Here is a 7,667-nt window from a genome sequence, read left to right on the forward strand (position 1 = left end):
ATCTTAGCATCTATTTTTCCCACGCAATCTACAAAATAAGGGTTGAAAGAACCAGGAAAATATCCCAAATCGAAATGAATTTGAGAAAACTTACCACTCGGAGCCTAATTAGGCTCGTTTTAAAGAAAACTCATTTTTTCATTTTTCAAATTTCATTTTCATTTTCTTAGAAAAATCAACGAAAAATAGTGGCTTCTTCAAATTTTCGAATTTTTAAAACTGTAGTTGAATTCAAATTTTCTAAAAGATATGGTGCTTGAATACTTACCTCCTTCTTCCACTACCAATTAGATCGATCTCCATTATTATTTTAAATTCACAAGCTTTGGATATAACTCATACTATTGACACCTTCAAATCATATTTTTTTTAAATTAAATCACCGAAAATGAAATTTCTGATTTAATTTATCGGAGTTTAGGGATCTTTTGAATTCTTTCCATATATGAGGAGATTACTAATGTTTTTACCATATTTTTCTCTTAGATATTTAGCTACCAACTTGACCACTGACTCACCAACACTTGAGCTCTATTTTTATACCTCAGAAATTGATTTTCTGGAAAATAACCTCCTTAGAAATCGATTTTATGGAAAATGTCTTCCTCAGAAATCGATTTTCTAGGACATGTAAAACATCCTATAGGTCTTTTTATTCTTCTTGGGCAATCTGAATTTTATTTTTGCACAACTACTTTCAATTTATGCACTCATTAATCCTTTGAGCTTTTCTTTTAACACACTATTCACTCTATTTTTATATGAAAACTTTTTGACAAAAGAAAAAATATGCATGACGAAATCATTGTTTTGATACCTGAACTTCAAGTGATGTGTAGAAAACTTGTAGAAATCTCTTGTTAATGGTTTTTTTGCCCTTATCACTGAGTTACTACGTTGATTGAGGAGTTCTCTGCATAATTCATGGCTTATGTTGGAGCTTGGCACAAAATCTTCCTTCTTCAAAGCACCGTTAAATTCCTCTTTAACTCTCCACGCTGCTTGGTGCTTCTCTTATTTCTCCGTGCTTCTCTTGTTTTCTATGCAGCACAGGGTTTTACGCTGCTCTTTTCACAATTTCCATGGCTCAGTAATTTCTTTGATCAGAGCTTATGCAATTTTTTTTACAGCTTATTCTCTACGGCTCAAAGTATTCCTTTACGGCTCAGAGTATTCCTCTACGGCTCAGGAGTATCTCTTCTCTGCGTGAATTCTCTATGCTTATGAGTTGAATTGGCTATGATGACCGTAGAGCATGCCTTTGAAAAAAAAAATTGACTGTTTTGAATTATCCCTTCAATTTCGATTTTCGATGTTGCCACAATTGTACTCCTTCAACATTTGTTTTATGAGGACTTTAGGTTATGATTTCTATTTCATGCATTATACTCATATTCCTTCAACGCATTTTCAACCATTATGTATACTCATTTCATACCATTATCCATTATGTGCACTTTTTATTGTTGTGTTTTTATCATTGTAGTCTTTTGTCCTTTTATTCATCATATTCTCTCATATATTTGATTTAAAAATGACCATAGTTTTAGGTCATTTTAAATCAAATATTTTTACAATGATACTAACTTTTTTATCATGATTTTGTAGATGCATAACCTAATCTTTCTTGGTGGTATAGAAAAATCAAAAGGAAGGAGATGTGGTCAACAAGATTGGTCAAAATTTGTAAATGATAGGGTTAAGATATGAATGTATGGTGGATTAATGAATGAATAAATGTGTAGGGTAATGATATAATGTATATGGCTAGGAATTTGCATATTCAAGTTTTTAAACTAAATTATCAATCTTAGGAAAAAAAAATCAAAGGGTTTAAAAATGATTTTAAACTTACAGGTTTTTTCCTTTGATTTGATAGCTCATTACTCTTTTTTCATCACTTGACTTTTCAAAATGAATTCTTGTCAATATTAGACTGTAGATAGATGTTTGTATTTGCTTTAGGTCCCTTTGATGTTTATTCGAAACAGGTCCCTTCTGTATACGATATTGATCTTATTTGAAATAGGTCCCTTACTGATAAATGATATGGTTATAATTTCTCAAGTCCCTTCTATAGTACAAATGCTTGATATTAAAGCATTGCATGGTTTGTTGATTTATTATGAATCTTCCCCATTTCTGATCTTAAGACTTGTCCTCAAGTCTTGAAATTTTGGAGGATGATTATGCAAATTGAAATTGAAAAACATAAAAGAGAATTCATATTGGCTAAACTAGTTGGTTTTTCGATATGAATTCAAGTTTGTATTGTGCCAGTATCCTATATTTTCACAACCAATCTCCTTTATTATTTTTTATTTTTTATTATTTTCTAGATGGAGGTGGGGTATAATGTTGTAGGGGAGTATGGAAAATTTATGAAAGTACAATAGGTTTAAGTCATGATCTATTAGTAGATGGATAGATAGATAGATAATAGGTTTGGACTTCAACATGCATGATCGCGGAGATATGGATGGTGGATGAATTCATGAAAAATATGGTTTATGAAAGACTTCTTAGGCAATGGATGTGACTTTTCATGGTACGAAAACTTTTCTTCTTCTTATGATTAACTTCATGCATTTTTCCTTGATCTTGATTCATCTTGTATGTTTATTAGCGTTGTTGGTTAGCAACTAAAAACAAGCTTCAAGAGTTTTGAGTTTCTTTGAATGAAATCAACATCAGGTGAATTCCACTTTATTTTGACTTGAAAATTTGTATTCATATTCTGAAATATGAATTTTTAAAAATTGACTTTGAAAAGTCCTTCATCCATGGAGTTCACTTCTTAATTCTTCTTATGACTTGCAAAAACATAGCATTTGCCTGCAATACAATATTAGATGATGGAGGAAGAGAGGTGTACAATCTATATTCTTCTAAGAAATATGTAAAATAATTACAACAAATGTTTTAAAAGCAATTCCAAAGATGAAATACAAAGAAAATGCATTTGTTTACCCCTTGAGGAATGGTGGCCAACCTAGACCTCCTAGCATATTTTTTTCACAAAATATTTGTTTTATTCATAATTAGAGTGATTCCAAAGCCAAGTTGAAGTGAATTCATATGTATACTTCCAACATAAACATGCTTGCAAAATGGCTTAAAATTACATGCTAAAAATGATGAAGAGTACCCTGTTTGATAGAGCTATTTGTGAATTTTCAACTAGACCAACAATCACTATTTGGAGTGTAACGTTTTCGTTAAAAATCAAATTGATGTGATTCCACTTGGAGATTAAATCAAATTAATTTTACCTATCCAGTAGAAACAGGTTTTTAAAATTATTAGGTTTGATATCAGAAAATTGTTTATGAACAGACCTAGGAGGCAGAGTTTTACTATCTTGATTTGAATACATGCAGTCACTAAATGTGGCATAACATTTTCATTTAACCTCCAAATGGGATGATTGAAATTATGTATTGATATAGACTTTAATTTGTATCTCTCATATAAACAAGTTTTGAAAATAAGATGATTTGGTATGTTAAATATGCCAATGAACAGTCAAGGCCTAAAATTATCACCATGCAGAGTTTTTGACAAGCTCGTAGTATTTTGAGTTTAACTTTTTCATATGATATTATATTGAGGTGATTAAAATTTATTTGGAAACCAGATTACAAGTTATAACTTCCCTATAAATATCATGTTATATTTTTTCCATTAGACCCCTCAAATCAAGGTTGTACTAACTCTGCCCTCAAAATTTCACTTGAGACCTAGTTTTCATTTTGATCATATCATTTTGATTTGTGATCCAAATTGAAAATTTCAAAATGGATTTAAAGACTAGATTTCAATAGATACCTTGTTTATAAACATTAGTTGAAAATGATCCTGCATTTTTCCATTAAAATCCTTCCAAATGAATATTGAACAATTATTTGAAGAATTTATTCATGAGAGTTTGAACAAAAAGTCTTACTATGGACTCGTTATACCTATTTATTTATTTATTCTATTATATCATACTCTATTGTAAAACAAGTCATTCTCAAGTATAAGAGAATTTCCAATGCATCCATTTGCGTAACAAGATCATAAGTAGACTCACATCCAGGTTTGAAAAGTACACTTTAATGAATGCTTGGACATGAAAAGTTAGTTGATCATAAATATTTGATGCTAAGGAATGTTGAAAAATGGAGTTGTGTTGTGGCCTAATGACTAGTTGAAAAAAAGTTTTGAAATGATATTTGTTTGTTTGGTTCTCCTTAATTTTCATATCACAAAGTTCTTCTTGTGGAATGTATTCAAAATCATGAATGCACAAGGGATCATATGCTAGATATTCTTGAATTTCTATATCTATTGTTTGAACTTCATTGCATGTGATCCATAACTCATTAATCTCTTTACAAAGATAACTAGAAGAAGCTTCTAGGTTCTCTTCTTGTGGATCCTCTTCATGGATGCTTTGTTCCTCTTCTATCTTTTGAAATGAAGATTCATCCCTAGTAACCATTCTAAATTGTCGATAAGGGTTTAAGAAGATCCTTGTGGTGGAATACCCTCCTTCTCTAAATGACTTATTTAACATCATGTTTTGTAGATCTTTGTTTTGAAAATGGATTTTGTAGTTATTGAGTTTTTATTAGTGGTTGGGGTTTCTTTGTGGGATCTACCTTTCTAATTTCTATATCTAAGCATAAATGACCATAATGAAAAATACTATTTATTTTTTATGTTTTTGTTTTTATATTTTCCAAATGATCTTCCTATTTAGTTATATCCAAAATAAGCTTCCCTGGAAACAACGCCAAAAATGTCAGCTCAATTTATTGTGTAAGTTAAGGCATGTATTTTACTATCAATCCAGGTTGGTAATCTTAGAAGAAAACCACAATTTATGGATTTTTGGATAAGAACTAATTTAGAAAGTAGTTACGAGAACATAAGTGCATATTAAAAATATAAATCATTCTATAGAACTAACCAAAAATATTTAAGCCTATTTCATAAAAACATACATGATTGGTCAATGAAATTAGACTATTTTAGGAAAACAAGGAAGAGGCTCTTTTCAAAGAGACCTGGTTGTCCTTCCTCAATATTTCCATAATGAAATTGCCAATATCTAAGTTACCATAAGAAAATGTAATGATAACATAAGAATTTAATCTAAGAAATATTTGAAAGAAGTGAAGCTTGTTCAATCTTAGTCTTAGCTCACGGAGAAGAGATTCTTTTTTAAGAGACTTGGTTGTCCTTCCACATTCAAGCTAATTAATAAAAGGAATGCTTCACTTAACACATGACCATAAAATGAATTCACATTAAAGATATTTAAAAATATTTACAACAAATGAATATAATAAGCATGGAGAATTAAACTAACATATGCATAAATACGAACATCATACAACAAAGTATACTTAGCTTGGTATGGGGGCCTTCCAACCTTTCTAGTACATTGTTAAAATACTCAACTACAAAAACTCATTCACTTCAACAAACACAAAGAAATCATGAAACAAAATCTCTGTCTTCAATTATCTCTAAATAATAATCTTCAAGTTTTTATACAAGTTCTAACTATGAATGCCTCTCTTCAAATAGGCAAAATAATAACCATATAAGCTAAAAATTCTGAAACAACCATTATTAATGTTATCCCATGTCATCAGGTCGAAGCCATCCATTAGCTACAAGAAATCTGGAATAATTCCAAAAAATCCTAAAATTGCCCCATTTTAATAGGGATTTCTGGGTGACAAGTCAAGTTTGACCAACATTGACCAGGCCTGTATTTGCTCAGTTTGACCAAACCAATAGATGTTCATCCATCCGCAGTTCCTAAGATTTCCAAATATGCATTCATCTCGTGCCCAGGTGTCCTATACATATCACTTTAAAGGAGCTATGACGGGAATTTTCAATGTAGTATAAAATTATTTTTAAAAGCCAATTTTTACAAAAATTTCTAAAAATTGAAAAACATAATCTAATTACCAAAATATGAAAAATAAGGTAAAATGAAGCATATGTGAGTGGAATAGGGTGGAAGATGATGGTAATTAAGTGGGTTTATGATAAACAAAAATGACCAAAATTGAGGGCCAGCATATATATATATATATATATATATATATATATATATATATAATCATAGTCACAGATTAAGAGAACTCCCTTTATGCATGCTTAGCATACATGACATTGAGATCAACAATTCCCAACATAGCCAAAGCATCTGATGCCACAAGCTTATTCACTTTAACTTACTTGATTACCTTTCTCATGACTACTCCGCCATCGTCCATTTATCCCAATGGACCCAACTAACTCAACTAGCTATCATATTCTTGCCTTCAACTATGCTTTACTCATGTACCGAGCTTAATATGAATCTTTCATTACCTATTGGGTTTCATTTAGCTCTTCCCAAACTCCATTAACTTTCCTCTTTCCCAACCAATTCCAAAGACCCTCAAGACATAAAAGGAAAGACCAAGAGACGAACAATAATAAAACCATGAAAACCAATAACAATACGACACCACAAACAAAGTGGCAAGGCCTTGCACCAGACATAAACAAAGCTGCAAATCAAGTGCAACAAATCACATAAGACCAAAAACACAAGACTGAAAGAAAAACACCATGACTTAATCCCCACGGTTCCCAGTGCTTCCAAAGGAAATCTCAACCTGAGCCTTCTTCAAGATTTGATGGAAGTATTTTTGCCATGTAATTCCCTATATCATGTTGCCATAAACACATAACCATCAATGTATAAACAATTATAACAATATATTAGTTATCTTACCTTATTGTGCCAAGCATCTTTCCTTGTAGATAAATGCACATGTCAACCACCTATTCCAAATATCAAGACAAGATATCTATCAACTTGAAATCAACCTTTACCAAGTCTAATAACCATGTCACAATCAACAATCAACTCACATTCATCAGTCATAATACATAATTCTACAACTATCACCTCCTTACACTCAAGTACATATTAGTTGTCTCAACACATGTATTAGTAAAACCATCTTAAAACAAGATCATTCCTTCAGGAAATATTATAAACACATACTCATATCATGCAATTAATCAAACATTCAATCAACTTGTAAACATACCATGCTAGATAAACCAAATTGACAACATAATCAAACTCATACCTCAATGTATCTCAGGGGAGGCTATCACATCTGCACAAGTCAGTCCAGATTAATATGACACAACATCACAAGTATATCATCTCATACTTGAATGTCACAACCATAACCATCTACACAGACCAATCCATATCAACACGATACATATAACATAAAGATATCAATGCAATAACCCTAATCATCAAGTTAACTAACATAAAACAACAACAACAACAATGCATATAACAATAAGTTACTATAATTCATGACTAATCGACACATGTGCATATAACCACACTGATTCACTAGCATTTATCATACATGTAACGAAAATAACCATAGACTAACAAAAATGTACATAACCCCAATGTCGATAACAACCATTAACCAACATACCTACATACCTACCATACCAACCTGTATGATGATCTAATCTTACCCCAAGATCAAATGCTACAACCTCGCTTTGATGATTTGCATCTCCTACTTTATCTCATCCAACACATTAGCATCATAGCAACCAACAACATTATGTTG

The sequence above is a fragment of the Pinus tabuliformis genome, chromosome 5_2 (genome assembly GCF_031772625.1).
Source record: "Pinus tabuliformis cultivar Carrire ecotype Pingquan chromosome 5_2, CPIR1, whole genome shotgun sequence".
NCBI lineage: Eukaryota > Viridiplantae > Streptophyta > Pinopsida > Pinales > Pinaceae > Pinus > Pinus tabuliformis.